This window comes from Microtus oregoni, unplaced genomic scaffold, assembly GCF_018167655.1.
Source record: "Microtus oregoni isolate MIOR12 unplaced genomic scaffold, Mior012 000140F_ref0000409, whole genome shotgun sequence".
In the NCBI taxonomy this organism is placed as follows: domain Eukaryota; kingdom Metazoa; phylum Chordata; class Mammalia; order Rodentia; family Cricetidae; genus Microtus; species Microtus oregoni.
In genome coordinates this window covers 380-20,714 of record NW_024544790.1, presented here as the reverse complement: position 1 = coordinate 20,714, position 20,335 = coordinate 380, and the positions used below count along the sequence as shown (strand labels likewise).

General features: G+C 43.1%; 1 pseudogene; it reads right to left on the bottom strand.

Annotated features, from left to right (window-relative positions):
- Positions 1-14,249: 14,249 nt before the first annotated feature.
- On the bottom strand, positions 14,250-15,592 carry LOC121444778 (annotated as a pseudogene).
- Positions 15,593-20,335: the final 4,743 nt, after the last annotated feature.

The window sequence follows — 20,335 nt, the reverse complement described above, 5'->3', positions numbered from 1 at the left end:
TGTGTAAATGCTCTTGGTCTGCTCTTTTCTATCTCATGCCTCAATTTTTTATATAAGGGTCTTGATGAGGCTGGGATTTAATTCGTGTTACAAATTAGCCTCTTTCTCCTTGTTTGATCAAAATAGGGCTTTTTATCTTTGTATTTTGAGACATTTTCTACAAAAGATCAACCAACCAACCAAAAATAAAGCAAAAAACAAAACAAAACAAAACAAAACAAAAAACCCTCAAACTATACTTCTTAGAACTGACTGAGAAGTTGCCCACTTCTCAGGTTTTGCTTTCTGCTGAGAACTATGGGCTAGAATGTAGCATCTTCTCTCTTCAAGTTTTCTAGCATTAGGTCCTTCTGTGTTTAATCTTGGGTTATCATGTGTTCTATGTGGCTCATCCAGACTTCTGCTAGCAATGAGGTAGTAGGTAAATTATCATTTTGTTAGTTATTTTTCCACCCTGGCTCATGTGGTAATAGACTTCCATTCCAGTCCTGGATTACCCTCCATTGCAAGCTATATGCTGTCTAAAGCCCCCTCCTATAACAATTTCTGCTTCATTTAAGATTGGTGGCATAAACAACTTGACTCATTTTAGCACAACAGGAGTTGACTGGCTGAATGTACAGTTTGGGTGATCGTTTCCTCGGAACTGTAATATTCTCCTCCAGAGGAGGAATGCTCAAAAGACTTGGGAAGTAAATCAGGTATACAAGGCCCTGGAAGTAAATGTAACTTACAAGGCTCAGAGAATTTCTGAAAGGTACAAGAGTCACAAGACTGAGTTTATAGAGGAGTAAACAATAGCTGATGAGAGGAGACTCTAACCTGATGAGCTATCTGCAAGTTGGGCAGAGCTCCAGGCTTGCAGCTTTAGAGAATTATTGCTGATGCTGAGGTGGGCTTTTGGGCGATGCATCCATCCTTGATTTGTCTATACTCTGCACAAAGGACATTTATTTGCTCCAGAGAAACAAAAATCAGGGAATCAGGAAATAAAGACAAAGACAGGAGATAGAGGACCGGGGAGATGGGGAAAGGAATAAGTGAGAAGGAAAAGGAGTGTTTGTCCCGGGGAAGGGGGCTATGACCACAAAGGACCGGCTGCCTTTGGATAGTGAGGAGACAGATGTGGCACCTAGGCAAATGGTGGTTTATAAAGGTAAAGGGGGAAACCCTGTGTTAGGATGAGGTGTTTAATTTTAATTGGGCATGTTAATTAGGTGAGCCAAAGGACGCTTTTGATTGCTGGACTTTAATTCTAATTCTTTGATAACCAAATAATGGAATAGACCTTGGTGGCTAACTTTAGGAATGTAATCTAATGGTTTTTTTTTTTTTCTTGCCCGAGTCATGTTCGCCAATGCTTGGGCTGGCTAGACTTCCTTCACATACTCCCGTAGGCACCCTTAATAAGCTAATTGGTTTACTAAGCTAGACTTGGATGGAATATTTCTTTGGCCTATCATCAGTGCCCCTATACCCAGGAAAAGGAAAAGGCAATTGAACCAGGCTCAGAGAATGAACCAGACCTAAGGGAAGAATTCTGTAGTCCTTCTGGGCAGGAGAAACAACAGAAAATGTCATGAGCGAGGCTCTTTAGGTTCTATGACATCTCTCATTGACTCCTGCTGTCATTGCCAGTGTTGGCAGAGATTTCAAACATATTTCTTCTCTTGATCTTTATCCAAAGGCTGAAAAGTGATCCCAACTTCTTTTCTGTTGTCTTGATTGGCAGAGCTAAGGTTATACACATGAACTTCTTTGATGTCTGGGTTCAGGGAAAATAAGAACTTGACCTTTTGTTTCTATAAGAGAAGGAGCCCGTCTTGCACTTCAGACTTTAGAAGTAATTATTCTAAGTTTATAATGCGCACATGTATTAAGGCATTAGGATCACCATAGCAAGCACAGGGTTAACCTCAGCATTAGACTAATTCTGGCTTGTTAGGGCTCTCTAGAAAAAAAATAGAGTGGAAAGAATGAATACACATTATAAAGGGAGATTTATTGGATTGGTTTCCATAGTAGGTGGTCCGACAATAGCTGTCTGCATGCTGGAAGGACTGAGAACCTGGGATCTGCTCAGTCCATGAAGCTGGGTGCCTCAACAGTTCCAATCCAGTGCTGAAGGCCTGGGAGATTTTCGGAGTGTCACTGGTCTTTAGCCCATGTTGAAAGTGGGAGGAGCAGGAATCTGAGTTCATCAATGAATGGCAGGAGCAGATGTAATTGCATTCACCATCAAGAAATGAAGATGGGGGGAAAAAAAGAAATGAAGATGGGTAGGCAGGTGGTACAACTTTCTTCTTGGACCTCTTTAAACCTGGATCCGCACTGGAAGCTTCCACTCACTCTGGGGCAGGGACTTCTCTGTTATTCCTTCCTGGAAATGCCCTTCCAGACCCTCCTGGATAAAACACATTTCTTAGTAGACAAGATTAATAATAATATCTGTATTGCCCTCCTTTGGGGGATCTGCTGGTCTCAGCATTTAGGTTTGGGATCTGTGTCATTGGAACCCTTGAAATGATTGTGGAAATCTGTTGCCATGGCTTCTCTGTGGCATGTAGCTGTGTTCTTGGGCAACTGTTGTCATTAGATGAGTTTTCTGCCATTGCTGTGACAAATGATGGCAAACTTGAAAAAGCACAATGTTCTGTATGACAGAAATTTGACATGAATCTCACTGAGATAGGCTCAAGGTCATGAGCAGGGATGTGTTCCTTCCTGTCGGTCCTAGGGAAGAATACATTCTCTTGCATTTTGGCAGCTTCAAGAGGCTTCTTACATTCTTTGGCTCATGATCCTCCCCATCACCTTGAAAGTCAAAGATAATAGACTGACGACTCATATTACGTCACTCTGACCGCTTCTGTCACTCTTCTTCCATTTTTAAGGATGCTTGTGATTACACTGAGCTCATTTCGCATACCCAGAATAACTTCCCCATGTTAAGATCAACTGGCCTATCAATCTTACTTTCATCTGCAATTTAATTTTCTGTCACTGTGCAATGTAATGCTATATCCACAGGGTCTGAGGATTAGAGGGCGGATGTCATTGGTGGATCAAACTTCACCCATCTCAGGTTCCTGAAGAATGAGATGTGCATGTTTTTTTCCCCTGTCCTTTAAAAACCAAATAAGTGGCTATTGAAGCATCTAGTGCATCTCAAATCTGATTGCTAATTCAAACCTGCATCTACTTTATCAATACCCATTATGAGGCAATTTTGAGAGGGTAGATATTTTACTAGGGGCATGCTCATATTGTCAAGTATAATTTATTAAGTCTTTACAGGGGTTACACTGTCATTCTGAAAATAAGCCAATTTCTTTATTGCATAGGCCAGAGGATTCCTTTATCTTCCCTGCTCTCTGAAAAGAGCTCAGATGCTGGGCAATCCGTTTCTACAAGTCTGGTAACTCTCCTCTCATCTCAGTATTAACCAGACCTGACCATGCTTAGAAAGATCAGATGAAACCTGGCATATTCAGGGTAGTAAACCTGATAACTATCATAATCTCCAAAGTTTTAGTACTTTCCTTGGCCAACAGGAAGAGTTGAAAGCTACTGTTTTCTTTTTAGAGGAAAAGTGTTTTTTTTTTTTAAAAAAAACCCTACCCACTCTCTGATATAAATTTTAAATGAAGCCAATATGCTAGGCTGGTCTGCTGGAAAATTATTTCCATCATCACACTCATTGTGTCAATCAGATCTTTGGCTTTAAATATGCTATCCTTGTAAAAATTTCATTTCAACTGTCAGGGCAATCAAAATGGTTTCAAAAGCTTTTCTTAACATGGAATTGAAATAAAATAATAAAATACACTATCAAATGACAGAGTCTGCAGGAGGAAGATACCAGATATGGGCAGGTTTTGCATTTTAAAAAAATCAACCTGATGTAATGCTCCACTTTGGGAGAAGTGTGCTTGAAATACACGATTTCAGAAGAAATTGAGTGGGCCTCCATTCCTAAATCAGACTTGTGGTGCTTGTACAATTAAACACGTAAAATGCAGAATAAAGGCTCATTTGTTGACAGTGACTTTTGATGACAGTTTATGTTGTGTGATGGTATTTTTATGTCACACTGTATAGGCAGAGAAATAAAATGGTGACTCCAAGTTTTATCTTTAAAATTGTTGACACTATAGGTTTGTAAATTTTTTTTAAAAAAATTCAACCCACAAGCTACAGATGTCTGTGCGCTACAAGATCTTATTCCTCAATGGCAGAAAGAAAATGTTGTTGACACAGATATGGATATGAAGAACACATTTTGGAGTGATTTCACTGAGTAATTGAAGAACTGTGCAAAATATTGTTCAAAAGAACATTCTGTTTTACAACATTGCCCCGCTTAGTCATAGTTAAAAATTGAAAACAATCCAATAACAGAAGGCTAGACCTTTTTAGAGGCACCAATGACATTCAAAATACCAATTTTACTACTGTGTGTGTTTTAGATGACAGGCAGAGGTTTTTTTTTTTTGTCCTCTCCACTCCCTACCCCACTTCAACACATTTCCTTCCTGTCACAGAGGCAGGGTCTTATGAGGAAGCATTAGCCCCGGAGTGCTGAGATTACAGGCATGTACCACCATGTCTGGGAACAAAAACTACCTCTTGAAAACTTTCTCTGTCTGTGGGGGTTTTAATAGGAATGGTTCCCATATAGGCTTAGACATCTGAATACTTGGTCATTAGGGAGTGGGACTACTTGAGAAGGCTTAAGAGGTGTGGCCTCATTGGAGGAAGTATGCCACTGGAGGTATGCTTTGAGGTTTCAAAAGCCCAAGCCAGGCCCAGTGTCTCTCTTTTCCTGTCATCTTCAGATCCAGATGTAGACTTCTCAGCTATGTCTCCAGCACGATGTTTGACTGCATGCTGCCATGCTTCCCACCTTTACTTGGCCTCCAGCAGCAGCATGGATCATAAGCATGGCTTCTGTGGGCAGCATGAACCATGGACCATACACTTAACATGGCCTGCCTTGGCAGCACAGATCACAAACATCAACATGGCCTCCTGAGCCAGTATGGACCACCAATGTCTTTCGAGGGGACTTAATCCTGAAAATGAACCATTCTTCACCTCAGATATCTTATTGCTGTTCAGAGTCAGGGTTATCATGTGGTCAGGCAGCATGTCTGGGGTCCGGATCTATGCGAGCTTCAGGGTGCTATACACCACTCTGTCCTTGCTGCAACCATTGTGCTTCCAGCTAGCAGGCAGCGTCTTGGCCCAGCTCTCTCCTCTCCCTGCAACAAAGAAAGTAGCTAAGCACCGGCAGCATTGGCAGCTCCACTTTGGGTTGAGTGGCTGCACTGGCCTAGTGAGTGGTGACAGGGGTGAGGCAGCCTGGTGATTGCCCAAGTCTCCCAGTGGCTCGAGGACCAGCCTTGCTCATCAAGCACACCATCCTTTGGCCTCTGCAGCCACAATCCCATGCCTGTCTCAATGTTCTTTAAATAATGAAATTTGTTCTTAGTCTCACAGATATACAAAGAACATGCCAATGGCTCTCATAACCCACCCTCTCCTTTCTGCCTACCACCCCTGTCCATCATTCTCATATCTCTGACCCATCCATTACACAACTCTCTCGTGTTCATGTCTATTTGCTTTATGATCCACTGAGACTGACCAGGGCTGTCTGTGTGACCATGGGTATAGAGCCTGTTGGGATTGGCAGTGGATACACAACTAAAGACTGTGATTCTACCTTTCCAAGAATCCATTACTATCAAATAGCTCAGAGGTAAATGAGTCCCTGGGATGGACTTGTATGGGCCCAGTGGCTGGACTTGTGGTGGGCCCAGTGTGGATGACCACAGTTGCTAGGAATTCATGATGGTGCGGGTTGTATGAGGGTGACATTTTGCAGCTCATCACTCCATCTTCTGAATCTTATGCATGTCCTTCCCCCTCTTCTAAGGCTCCCTAGGCCTTAGTCAGGGTGGCATAAAGTAAATGTCTTGTTCAGGCTGAGCCATCAACCAACTAACTTTAGTTTTTCTCTTGTGATTGTTGCTGTGTTTGCTTCTTATGGTTCCTCCCTGTTCTTAGTTTTTGTTTATCTACCTAACTTTCCATGCCATAGTCTGTTTTAAAACAGACTTCTTTGTGTTGCTTGAATGAGTGTGTGCCTGAGTGTATGTATGTGTGCTATGTGCACACAGTGTTTACAAACCGTCAAAAGAGGGTATCAAATTCCCTAGATATTAACTTACAGGAGGTTGTGAGCCATGTAATGTGGGTTCTGGGAATCAAATCTAGGTCCTCAGTAAGATCAACAACCACTCTAAACTGCAGAATCATCTCTACAGTTCCATTATCTCTTTTAAAAGCACCATTGCTATGATTTGAATACAAAAATGCAAGAGTGAGAAGAGGTGGGACCTCTAAGGGGTTACTAGGTCATGATGGGTCTGCTTTCACGAATGGGTCCCTTATGAAGAATGAGTTGCCTCTCTCTCTCCTTCACCTCCTTCCCTTGCCTTCTTGCTTTCTCTCTTGTTCTTCCATCTTTCATCATGATGATGCATCAAAAAAGTTCTTGTTAGAAGTAGGTCCCTTGAGCTTGAATTTCTTAGCTTCCAGAACTGTAAGATATCAATCTTGGTTCTTTACAAGTCATTTGGTCTCAGCTATTCTATTATAATAGCAAAATGGTCAAAGAAAATGGAGTCATGTGAGGAGAATTCGGAGTGCTTGTGAGAACATTCCAAGAAAACCATAGTCTTGTGAGCTCAGTTTCTTCGAAACAAGAATAGCTCTTGAAATGCATTTTTATGCTTCTCCCAGGTATAGTGGATAGGAGTGAGTGTACTTGGATTATTGCTTGCTGGTGTTATTCAATTAAATGATTAAACTATCTTTATATATCATTCTGGAAAATCATATTTTTGCTTCGTGCAGCTTCTCCTTGTGACTGTTTACAGCTTGAACTCATGAGAATTTCACTCAGATGACCTTTCTTAATCCTCAGAGTATGAGTTGTCTAATGCTCTGAATAAAGTTGGCTACTGCATGAGACTTTAGTTTGCCTCCTCTATTGGCTCCATTGTCCCAAGTCTCATCAACACCAAAAGGCTACTGCTTCTAGGAAGTTAGCTGTACAGAAATGGGCAGAGTTAGGAACCATACTAATCTATATTATGTAATAACTCAAACATAGGGAAAATCCAAGGAAAAAGTCCAAACTGAATAACTATTTTAAGTGTTTGGTTCTTGCCATCTGTCATTTTGCCGATCATGTTTGTGAGTTGGACACTATATTAAGTACTGGAAAGGCATTCATATAAAGAAGTTAGCACCCAGGTTGGGTGGCTCACAGTTGTCTGTATTTCCTATTCCAAGGGATCCAATGCTGCCTTCTGGCCTCTAAGGGCATCTGAACACACACACACACACACACACACACACACACACACACACACACACAGAGAGAGAGAGAGAGAGAGAGAGAGAGAGAGAGAGAGAGAATGAAAAAGAAGAATATTTTAAAGAATCATTAATTAGCAACTTACAGTAGAGGTGAATTAACCAGAATGAGGATGAGAGTCTGGAGGAGGGAGAGGATAGTCTTGAAGAAAAGAGCTAGACAAAGCTGTAATGAAGGAGAGGAGAGGGCAGGAGAAAAGAGCTAGAGAAAGTTATAAGATGATGTCCTTTTACATGCCTAAAATCCCTCTTTAATTGGCCAAACACTCCTTCACTCCCTGTCTCAGTTCTCTGCTGGGAGATCATGGTTTATATTGTCTTCAAGATCTGGATTCAGGCTTCTCGACGTCTCTTATGAGCATGACATCCCCTCTGTTGTGTTATGAAAGAGAATGGCTCTTAAATGGCAGCCTTCCTATTTGATGAGCCAGTTCACGAGGATTATATGAGGAGACAATCCTGGAGGCAATGCTACAACTCTAAAGGTTCCAGTGGAACTTCCCGGTAGGCAGGAGGACTTTTACTACTAGCCATGTGCTAGCAGGTGACTTTTTATTTACTAGTGATCTCATTTATTAGTTTGTTTTGAGATAAGGACTCACTATTATGACCCAGGCTGACCTTGAATTTGTAGCAATCCTCTTGCCTCAATCTTCCCAGTGCTTGGATATTGCAAGTTTATGCCACGACATCTGGGAAGTTCTTATTTTGGTTTGCTTGTTTTGGTGTCCATTACTAGGAATTGAACCCTTGACCTCATGTATTCCGGGCATCACCCCCTTGCTGTGCTGCGCTGCATTCCTTGTTTCCTACCGATGGTCTTGATGTGAGAGTTGCCAAAATATTGCTTTGGATCCAGAAGCAACTAGCAATCTGCTTTTGCTCTAGTGACTCTAGGAGAAAAGGTATGGACAGGGCATAAGCTCGACCTCAAGTGTCTTTCCCTGGGGTAAAGACAGTGGATTCAGAAACATCAGCATAAGAAAAGATTGCAAAAATAGCCTCAGAATCTTGTGGCTCTCCCCATGATCTCCATTTTCCTTACTGTGATGGTGCGGGAGAATTGTCTGTATTCTGTCAATCATGTTTTAAGTAAATGCTGATTGGCCAGTCAGGAAGTATAGGTGGGAAAACCAGACAGGAAATAGAGGTGGAACAAAGAGAACAGGAGTATTCTGGGAAGCAGGAAGCTCCCTCCACCAGTCCAGCCAAGCCCACCGAAGAAACAACATGTGACACTGAAAAAGGTACTGAGCCACGTGGCTAACATAGATAAAAACAATGGGTTAATATAAGCTACAAGAGCTAATAAGAAGCCTGAGCTAATGGACCAATCAGTTTATAAGTAATTCAGACTCTCTGTGATTTTCTTTGGGACTTGCCAGCTGTGGGGTACTGGGCAGGACAGAAACCCCAACAAGCAGGCCCCTCATGTTACACTGTGAATTGGGTCTGGCCTTGGAAATGGGGCGAAAATGACACAAAGTTCTAAATTTGGGAATTAAGGTATTAAGAGGTCATGAGATTTTTTTCTTGGGACAGTGTCTTGGGATATGATGACCAGTGTGTGAAGGAAGTCAGAAAATGTCACTAGATATGGCCTTGTTGCTCCAGACTGTCAACTACCAGGTGTTAGAATGACACAACATTGGCTCACAGCTACTCAGACGGTGGGTCATGAATCCATATGGAGTAACTGAAGATGAGAATCACAAAAATAGAATTGGCAAAAATGACAAGCTTTTTGAATGCGCAATGACCAAATAGTAATTCAAAATCAAATGCATAATGAATCCGAGGTGTTTCTGTCACATAGCTTTACTGCAGGTTTGGCTCTTTGCTTGCTTGTTTGTTTTGTGTTTTTTGAAGTGGACTCTCACTGTGTAGTCCTCTCTGGCCTGGACCTCCCTGTGTAGACCAGGCTGGCCTCGAACTCATAGAGATCAGCTTGCCTCTGCCTCCTGAGTGCTGGGATTAAAGGCATGTGCCATCATGCCTGGCCAGTTTTCTTAACATACAACATGTATGCTTTGCACTGCATGTACCATCAAGCCATAGAATGCTAACAAACACTGTCTGAAAACACCTTGGTTCAGATTCTAGAATATTCCATGTCATGATTTGTAGTATTTTTACTGTACTTATAAAGTGTATAATGCTTACTGAAGCACAATGGTTTAATTATGGGAAATAAAGACTTCTAATACTAATTCTTAGTATATAACTATCCAATAAGGATTCTGTTGTATAAGAATGTTTGATTTTGAAAATTGCTGTTTGAGTTGTTCACTCAAATTTCTTTAAAACAAAACAAAACAAAACAAAACCCAAACCAAGCAAAACTGTTAAGTAAATTTTGCCTTGAGATTCATACAGAATTTTCAAAATTTCCAAACTAACCCTGAACATATTCCTGGCATCTTGTACTACATATTTATGTGGAGTGGTATTCTCAACATTGATGATTACAATATCAAAATATCAAATTCTGAGCAATGTTGAAGATGATCTCCATTCTGCAGGATATATATTCAGCTGAGATTTAATTCTTTGTGAAAAAAATAAATAAGCTTACCCATCTTGTTAGTATGCAAATTTGTTTTAATCTTTAACAAATGAATATATTTGCATGTCAAATAATCATTTCAAAATAAATCTCTTTATGATTTTTAATCTTTAAATATTTGGTTTGATTTTAAAAACTCATTATTTCAATTATGTGTACGTGTGTGACTGTGCGGGAGTATATGTATGTAAATAAAGGTGCCCATGGAAGTCATCAGAGGTGTTGGATATCCCTGGAGCTAAGAGTTAGAAGTGCTTCTGAGTTGCCTGACTCAGGTGCTGGGAACCAAACTTGGGTCCTCTGCAAGTTTTTAAACCACTGAACCAGAATCTGTCCAGCCCCTGATTTGATTTTTTAAAACAAAAACTATTTAATTAATCTTGTGTCTGTATTTGAGTGCCTTGGGCCCATGTGGTATGTCGAATGCAAATGGCTCTCATAGGTTCATATATTTGAATGGTTGGTTTATAATTGGTGGACTCTTCAGGAAGGATTAGGAGGTGTGGCCTCGCTGGAGGAGGTGAGTCATTGGGGGTGGACTTCAAGGCTTCAAACGCCTAATCCAGGCCCAGTCTTGCTCCCTCTCTGATTCTTGCCTGCTGATTGGGATGTGAGTGCTCAGCTACTGCACCAGTACCACGCCTTCTTGTCTTCTGCCATGTTCTCCACCACTATGGTCATGGACTCACTTTTTGAAATTGTGAGAAAGACGCTAGTTAAATGCTTCCTTTTATAGGTTGTCCTGGTCATGACATCCCTTCACAGCAATAGAAAAGTAATTAAGTCAAGGCAAGAGGTCAAGTTTAAGTAGTAGGTTTGCCCCTCCTGCCTTGTTGAAGCAGGGTCTCCCTTGTGGACCCTGTCACTGCACTTTGAAGTGAGCTTCTGGGTCTTTTTCCTATTTCCATGCCACATCGCTTGTTGAAGTGCTAGAATTACATATCTGTGCCACTGCATTTGAACATTTCAGTGGGTTATGGTGACTGAACTCAGGTGGTCAGAATTGCCGGCAAACTTGTTTACTTGCTGAGACATCTTTCGAGTTCAATTTCTATTCATTAACAAAACAAAACAGGATGGAATGGATTAGTGTGGAATTACATTAAGAAAAGTTGCTTTTGTAAGCTGAGGAAACAATCAAGGAAGAAAAAAGAAGAATATAAAGATGTTGATATCTCACACTCTTTAGAGAATTCTATCCTGTATCTAGTACTTGCTTTGAAAAACCCAAAGTATCTGAAGAGATCCGGTTATTTCAGCATGATTCTAGATGACACTTCTGTTCCAGGTTACCCCCAAATAACAGCCAGAGCTATTTCTGTGTAACATGTGGGAGGACTTTTTCCATTCCTGAAAAGAGAGGGAATATTTTTGTTACATTGTGGAACCCAAATGTAGTTGGGACCCCAGTTGGCTCATTGTCTGAGCAACATTGCTTTCAAAGAAACAGCACTGTGGCAGAAACAATAATCGACAGCTATTTACATCTGTACTCAGTCTCTTAGGAAAAAAAAAAAAACGCCAGTGGGAGAGTGCGTTATCTCTGCTAGCAAAGCTTCAAAGAGCATCTTTTTTAGACATCTTTACCATTGTCAGGCTTGCTAGTATGCCTTGCAGTGGGACTTCTAAACACTCTCTGGTAAGTGGTTCATAAAAATAAGAAAACTTCTCATCCAAATTTCCCATCAGTCATTAAAAACTTTTCTTTGAACAGGACTTCCATTCAAGTATTTAGTCAAAAACCCCTTTTTAGTCATCTACTAGTGTGCCGTCGCTACTGCAGTACTCCTTCAACCACGCCCTCTTTTCCTTTTCCCCTTTCCCTTCTTCCTTCCCTCCCTTTCTTCCTCTCCTCTTCTCCCCCTTTTCCTCCCCTCCCTTCCTGTCTTTCTTCTTTTCTTCTTTCTTATGGTGCTGGGACTTGAGCCTAGGATCTCTTCAATTTACTAGGCAAGTATGAAGCTACACCCCTGAACCTCACATCTTCCTTTCTACCCCTGTTGTTATTTTCATGTATCCAGGTTGGCCTCAAACTCTCTATGTACCCAAGTATGACCTCAGACTTCTAATTTTCCTGTCTGATTTATATTCAGAGTGTTGGGATTACAAATATTTGGCATCATGCAAGGTTTAAGTGGTATGTTATTCTAAGTTTGTGAGTTGGAGTTCAGAGTTTTGTGCATCCCCGGCAAGTGCCCTACCAACGGAGCTACATTCATACTCCCACAAATATATTAAGTTTTATGTGACATGAGTAACTTAACAAGAAAATGAAGATCCCCAAAGAAGCAGTCAGCTCTGTGTCTGTGCCATGGTATGCAGTGGGTCTCTGCTAAGTACTAGAGCTCTCTGCCTCCAACACGGCATGGCTCATTTCATTTGTGTTTTAATAAATAAAGCTTGTTTGAAGATCGGAGAGTAAAACAGCCACACTAGTCAGCCATGCAGACCAGGCAGGGGTGACACACACCTTTGATCCCAGGAGCCATACTAGTTTGCCATAGAAACCAAGCAGTGGTGGTGCACGCCTTTAATCCCAGCATTGTAGAGGAATATAAAACAGGAGGAGACAGGTCTCAGCTCAGTCTCATTCTGAGATTCCTGGAGGCAGGATCGCCATTTCAGTCTGAGGTAGAGGTAAGAGCCAGTGGCTGGCTGCTTTGCTTTTCTGATCTTCAGGTTAAACCCCATCATCTGTCTCTGGGTTTTTATTATTCGTGCTGCAGTGAGTGATCAATTTGGCTTTACTTTTCTGAGTCTCCTATCACTACCCACATTGCATATGCCACAGAGAAAAGTGTGCTTAACTCTCAAGGAAAAACCCTTCTTCCTCTTTAGAATGGGGTGGGGAGTTGGGAGGATGGAAATAATCTCATACAGACTCATGCTTGCGTGAGTTCAGCTTCTGGGAATCTAAAGTCATGTGACAGAAATACACTTACTAAGTTTTATTTCTGGATTAAAATTTGAAATGAGAATCTTTCTAACTGAGGAAAAAATCAGCAATCACATATATTTAAAGCTGGTAGATGCAGTGATTTCTTTTTCTTTTTTCGTTACTACTGTGGAGCTGGGAAATGGAACTACCTGCTACTATTCTTGAAAAATTGTTTTTTCATAAGAAGGCTTTCATATATGTGTGTAATGCATTTTCTTGAAATACTCTTTCCATCTCCTCCCCTCCAATTCTCCCCCTATCCACTAATACTTTTCCCTCACAATGTATTCCTTTCCATCTTTTGGGAAAATTATTCTTGAATTACGTGAGCTTTAAATTATTAAAGATGTTCTTGAAGCATTCTGGCATAGATTGATTTCAATCTTCAAGGCAAGCAAGCACTCTATCAACTGAGCCACATCTCCAGTTCAGCTTGTGATTTCAATCTACTGTTCTCTCCTGTTTGCTTTTGGGGAGAAGGACCAGAGAAAAAAAAAGGATCCAAAAGTCAAGTGTGGATGCATGCATTTGCCTATGTATGTGTACATGAAGGCCAAAGATTGGGTTTGTGGGTGTCTTTCTCTGTCATTCTCCGTATTATTTTTGTTGAGGCAGGAGCTTTCACTAAACCTGGATCTTGCTGCTTTAGCTAGATTGGCTGTCCAATAAGTACCAGAGATCTGCCAACCTCTACCTGCCAGTGTGGGATTGCAGGTGCCCTCTGCCGCACCATGCTTCAACATGGGGCCTGATGATCTGAACTACTCAGGTCCCCATCCTTACACAGGGTCTTAGTCACTGTTCTATTGCTGTGAAGAGACACTGTGACCAAAGCAACTCTTAGAAAGTATTTAATTGGGGTTACTTGCTTGCAGTTTCAGAGGGTTTAGTTCATTATCATCATGGTGGGGAGCATGACAGCAGGCATGGTGCTGGAGCAGTAGCTGAGAGTGACATTCACAGAGAGAGAGAGAGACAGAGAGAGAGAGAGAGAGGAGAGAGAGAGAGAGAGAGAGAGAGAGACAGAGAGAGACAGAGAGAGAGACAGAGAGAGAGACAGAGACAGAGAGAGAGACTGACTGGGCCTGGCATGGGCTTTAGAAACTTCAAGCTCACCCCCACAGTGACACACTTCCTCCAACAAGGCCACACCTCCTAATCCTATGAAAGAATCCCACTTCAAATATATGAGCCTATGAGGGCCATTCTTAATCAAAGCACCAAAGGCTGGTTGAAGAAATCACCGCTCTGCAGGAGCCAGGGCTGTGTGCTGTGTGGAGATCGGAGCCAAGCAATTCACTGCTTTGGAGTTGTAATCCCCCTGCCCACACCAAAGCCTGGTTTCTGCACCATGCCTCCGCGGGGAGGGCCTCTCATCCCACCACTTGGCCCACCACAGGGGCCTCCTGGTCAGAAGACAGTTATCCCTGAGGTCGCCTTTCCTGGCAGCTCGAGACTTCTCCTCCACGTTCAGACGGACATGATGGGCCTGTTGTTAAGGACTTTCTGAACAGGTTTAGAATCATCAAACACAACAAAACCAAAGTTCGGTAACTTCCTGCCACTGTTAATACGCAGCTCCACCACGTTCCTGTAATTTTGGAAAAAAATCCTTCAGTTCCGTCTTGTCAACCTTATGTGGCAGGTTCCTGATGAAGGTGACTGTCAGGGTGCCTCACCATCCTTCGAGGTTCCATATCTCCTGCTTCCCCAGCCTCGCGGATTGGCCGGGGTCCCCTCTGAGGAGGGATATTGATTCGTTGCTCTCGAACTCTCTGATCTCTCTGAGGTCTTTGTGATTCCGGCTTAGATTCTGGACGGGGCTGTGAAGGCGGCACTTTAACCACATGAGGTCGTGTCTGTGTCACTGGAACAGCCCTGCTGGGAGGAAGGTTCTTACTAGTCACAGATGCCCAGGAAAACGTCCTCAGGTCTTCCTGCGCTGGGCAACATCCACTGGGGCCGGGGAAGTGCTCTTCTGCACATCCTCGGGAGCAGCTTCCTCCACTGGTAGCTCAGGCTTGTCCTCTTGGATGTCAGGCACAGGTTCTGGTTCTGCCTCTGGCTCTGGCTCCAAAACAGGCTCCTCTAAATGTTCCTCCAAGTCATTGCTGACAGCCTGATCATAGAAAGTTCCAGAATCATCAGGCACCACCTCAGGTGTCTGCTGTCTTTCTTCAGATTCTTCTACTTCTTCCTCAGATTCCTCCTGAGGTTCAGTGACAAAGCCACCAAAGATATCTGAAGATGTCGTTGTGAACATAGAATTTGTTGGCCACAGAGCCCTCAGGAGCAAGAACAAAGGTCTGCATGAACCTCCGCAGAGCCTGGTTATTATTGTTGGACAGGAGCCCCATCACTTGGACCACAACCCCGTCATTTAGAGCGGCGTGAGCATCCACATGGTGGATCTTGGTGTGGCGGTTGGTGTAGTTTTGTGATATCACTTTCTTGTGGATTTCCTTCTGCCCCTAGCCTGCATCTGCTGGCTTCCTGTTGGAGTCCAAGCCCCCATGGGCACAGGAAGAGTTCTTCCCATAAAATCTGTGTAGCTTGTCCAGGGCTTGGTTCAGCAAGGTGTAGTACTGTCGCACAAACTCCCGCCCGGCCAGCAGGGGACTAGGCTTCTCCACAACCATCACTTTGGTCGATTCAACCTGCATGGCTGAGTTGGAGGACCGGGCTGTTGCGTAGGAGTAGGTGGCCGCGTCCCTCCCGCGATCGCCATGTCTGACTTTCACATGGGTCTGGAGATTCAGATTCAGCATCTCAAGCTTGCAGAGCCAGCATTTGACTCCTGGCATCATCTTCCCAGCCCCTTTGAAACTCTTTCCTTTTCCTTTTCTTTTTTTAAAAAAATATTTATTTTACATATATGAGTGACCTGTTTTTAGGCACATCAGGACAGGGACTCAGATCCTATTACAGACGGTTGTGAGCCACCATGTGGTTGTTGGGCATTGAACTCAGGCAGGACCTCTGGTAGAGCAGCCAGTGCTCTTAACCACTGAGTCATCTCTCCAACCCTCCCCTTTGAAATTCTTATTCTGGGGTGGTTTTGCTCCATTTCCCTTTTCCTTTTCGTGGACTGGGGTTGTTACCCAGTACTGAATACAGAGTTACCAACTTCCTTAACCTCTGATTTTCTTTTGTTGAATGTGGACACCAATAGTATTTACTTTATAAGATTTGGGGGTGAGAATTCAGTGAGGAGATGCCAAGAAGGGGTAGAGAGCGTAAGGTGCATGGCTGCATTGTAAGTGCTCAATGACTGTGACCTATGCATAATAAAACACGTCATTAACACACCCATAGTCTTCTCTGAAGCACTTTCAAGTTCCCAGAGTCCTTGGGCTTGCTAGCGTGCATCAAAGTCGAGACTATATTGATTTTGTGAAGTCCTTTCTGGGTCTTAGATTCTTGCTAATCTTAACACCTAATGTGGCCGGAGGACACGGCTAATGATTCCTTGTTAACCGTGAGCCCTCAGAAATGGAACTGTCATCACAGCCAGCGCTTTCCAATTTTCTGTCACACCTATTGCGTAAACAGCAACTTTGAACTCAGAGAGATGGTATTTCATCAGGCAAGACCACACCATTCCAAGAGGCAAATTTCCCGTATGTTCTCACTCTCTGACCTTTTAGGGAAATTACTGCTGTTTGCTTTCTTCTTCATTAAATGGCAGAAAAATTCTTCGACAAAAGCAATTAATGAAAAGCTAACTATATTAAAGCCGTATTTTCTGTCTTTATTACAGTCAAAATGGCAGTGCTAATGAAGCCTTGAAAGTGTGATTAGGGGTTTCCATGGCAACCAGCTGGGTGATGAGGAAGGAGGCCAAGTTCTGGGTTATAGGTGATTTTCTTTAAACTTTTGGCTTGCTCTACCTCCAAGCTATATAGCCTCAGCTCCTATGTGCTTCACCCCTGCCCCCCAGAACCCCAGAGATTCCGCGTGTTCTGGAATGTGGACCTCTGAACAGAGGTAGCAACCAAACATTACCGTGGTTATCAGAACAGCTGTGAAGATTCATGAGAGCCTTGCAGGACAGATCCTGATGGTGTTTCCTCACAGAGAAAGGGCATGAGGAGATATGAGCTCTCAGCCACTCGCTCCTGCATTCCGCTCCCAGCTGTATGTAATTCTGCCCCAGCTACACAGTCTCCTGCGGTGTTACAGTATGTGAGTATGCGCGGTGAACTTAAGTGGGAACTCAATCTATGTTGATTTTGGAGATTTTGTTAACCCATGCTGGTGTGAGACTCCTCCTTGACGTCACTGTCTTGGGGTTACCCATGCTCCAGTAAATGACACCAATAAGCTCATTGGTTCACTAAGTCAGATTTGGATGGGATTAGTACTTTGATCTGTCATTGATGCTGGAGTGAGTGGACATTTGTTTATGTCTCCCCAGGAGAAGTTCATGTAGTACTGGGTTTGAAGTTCAGTATGTCTGGAAGTTTCTTTACCATAACTCTCAGCCCGGCTCACATATAGGGCTCTTATGAGCTCTCCCTACCCAAGCTAGGGCTGGCACAGGTCGAAGTGCCTGCCTCCATGAGCTCCCCGTCCACAGGATGCTTATTTCCACAGTATATTTAATCATGTCATTTTGCCTTAAAATTTCTCCATTCTAAAGGCCAGGATGCAAGCTCAGAAAGGAGAACTCATTCATGGAGTCAGGGTTTGTTTTTTTGTTTGTTTGTTTGTTTGCTTGCTTATTTTGTTTTGTCTTTCGAGACAGGGTTTCCCTGTATAGCCGACTGTCCTGGAACTCACTCTGTAGACCAGGCTGGCTTCAAACTCAGAGATAGCCTCTGCCTCCCAAGTGCTGGGATTAAAGGCATGCACCACCACCTCCTGGCTATCGTGGAGTCAGTTGTGAGATTAGGATCTGTGCCATTCACCCCCACAACCATTGTCTTCCTTCAGGCCATGGTGTATGTATTTATTCTGAGAGGGTTGGGTAGTTCTAGAAAATGAAACTTTACAAAGGTGTCCTTGTTGGTGGTTATGATAGAGGACAAAACACAGTTTTATCTCTTTCTATGAAATGCCCAGTTGCCAAGACGGGGGACTGAAGCTTTGTGCAAAAAAAGGTGTGTATTGTAGTTCTTCTGTGATTCCTGACACCCACGAAGCTTTTCACTGATGGTGGTATTTAAATACATTCTTTTATCTCAGCTAGTATCATAACCCTTTTATAGATTTCTTCAATGATATTGTTTTTAGTCCCTGTTATAAATTCCTCCCTTTTAGCTTTTTTCCCTTTGAGAAGTTTCTTCTATTTTATTTGCAATTCTTACATTATTGTAAGCATCTCTCTAGTGGCACAGTGGGATGGATGGAGTTTGTATCAGTTTGCCTTCTTTCACAAAGGACCTCCAATTTTTGCTTGGGATGAAAGGGCTGTTTGATGCCTGAAGTTGGATGGACTGAAAAAGTAACCTGAATAGTTTCGTAATTATTTCTCAACTTAAAATGAGAGAGAGAGAAGGGGGGGCATATGCATGAAAGTGCATGCATGCATGCCCACTGCCCATGTAGCCCTCAGCGCATAGATGGCCATCAGAGGACAGTTTACGGAGGGGTTCTTGCCCTCTACCTTGTGGAATCAGGATCTCTGTTTTGTTTTCTGTTGTATTGCACTGCACTTCAAACACCAGGCTAGGTGCTCTAAAAGCTTGATTTTTTTCTCTCTCTCTGCCACCCATCTTGCCTTAGGAGTGCTGGGGTTCCAGATGGGTTCCATCACATTTGGCTTTTTATATGGGTTCTGCGGATTAAACTCAGGTCATTAGGCTTGCATGGCTAGTGTGTGGCTACTGCTTTTACCCCCTGACCCAACTTCACAGCCCCGTTCCCCATTTTTCAAGTCGTCTGTCCAGTAAAGTATTTCTTCCCTCCCTCCCTCCCTCCCTCCCTCCCTCCCTCCCTCCCTCCCTCCCTCCCCTCCCTCCCTCTCTCTTTCTTTCTTTCTTTCTTTCTTTCTTTCTTTCTTTCTTTCTTTCTTTCTTTCTTCTTTCTTTCTTTCTTTCTTTCTTTCTTTCTTTTCTTTCTTTCTTTCTTTTCTTTCCTGTTGGGAGCTGTGAACCCCCCCCCCCCCCAGATCCTGAATTTCTGGTAAACAACTTGTAATGCTTGCAGCTGCTCTGAGCACGAGACCTTCAGGAGTTCCTGATGGCGGGGGAGTGGTTTCTGGTGGGTTTGGCTGGGGTGTGGCTGTCAGTTAAGGATCCCTATATAAGCTGCCCCTGGACACAATAAAGGGGGCATTCTGGCATCAAGGATGACCTGTGTCTTTGACCGTGTGTCTTTGTGTATTTCAATCTCCAGCCCCTTGCCTGGTTCACGAACTGTATGGTAGCGCATAGAGCACAGACGGGCGTGGTGTGCTACACTTTCCTTCTCTCTCTCTCCCTCCCACCCCCCCCCCCCCCCGTTAGTGTGTGTACACATGCATTAGAGGCCAGAAGCCAACTTCACATGTTGTTTCTGATGCCACTCATCTTACTTTGACACAAAGTCTCTCTCTGGCCTAGAGGTCACCAAGTAGGCTAGGCTGCCTGGGCAGCAGTTACCCATGAACTGACTGCCTTTGCCTCCCCACAACTGGGATTTCAAAGGTATGCTACTACATCTGGCTTTTTTCATGGGTGCTGGTGATTGAAATCATGTCCTCAGGCTTGTAAGGCAAGCACTTCACTGACTAAGCCGTATTCCTAGGTCCTAAGCATTTCTTTCTCTAAACAATTTCTTGGCTTTCCTGCTTCCTTTCTAAATTCAAAAATATTTATTTATTTTTAATTTATGTGTTTCTCTCTGTGTGTGTATGGCCTATGTGTGTGTGAGTGAAGGTCAAAAGGGGACAAAGGATCTACTAGAGCTGGTTTTCCAGTCGGTTGTGAACTATACATATGCTGCTGGGAACCCAATTCAGCTCATGTGGAAGATCAGAAAGTGCTCTTGAGCCATCTCTCCAGTCCCTTTCTCTCTCTCTCTCTTTTTTTTTTTGTTTTTACGGTGAGAAAATGTGTAATTTCAAATTAGCCAGCTGCCTGTTTAGATGATCAACATTCTGAGCATCATAATCAGAAGGCAGCCATAGAAGAATTGTCTTCTTCTGCCCGTCAGGCCTTATCAGTGCATCACTGACTTTGTCCACATCAGTGTCCTGGAGCTTTTTCACAGGCCTGTGCGATCTGGTGCTTGGTGGCCTTGACATCCAAAGTGAACACAAAAGGATTTTTTGTTTTGTTTTGTTTTCTGTCTTCTTCCTGGCTGACTCGGTGGTCAGGGGAATGGGATGATGGCATAGTGGTCAAGCTTGTTTTCTCCTTGGGCATGTTCTTTTGAGGGGATGCCTCTGGAGCCCACAG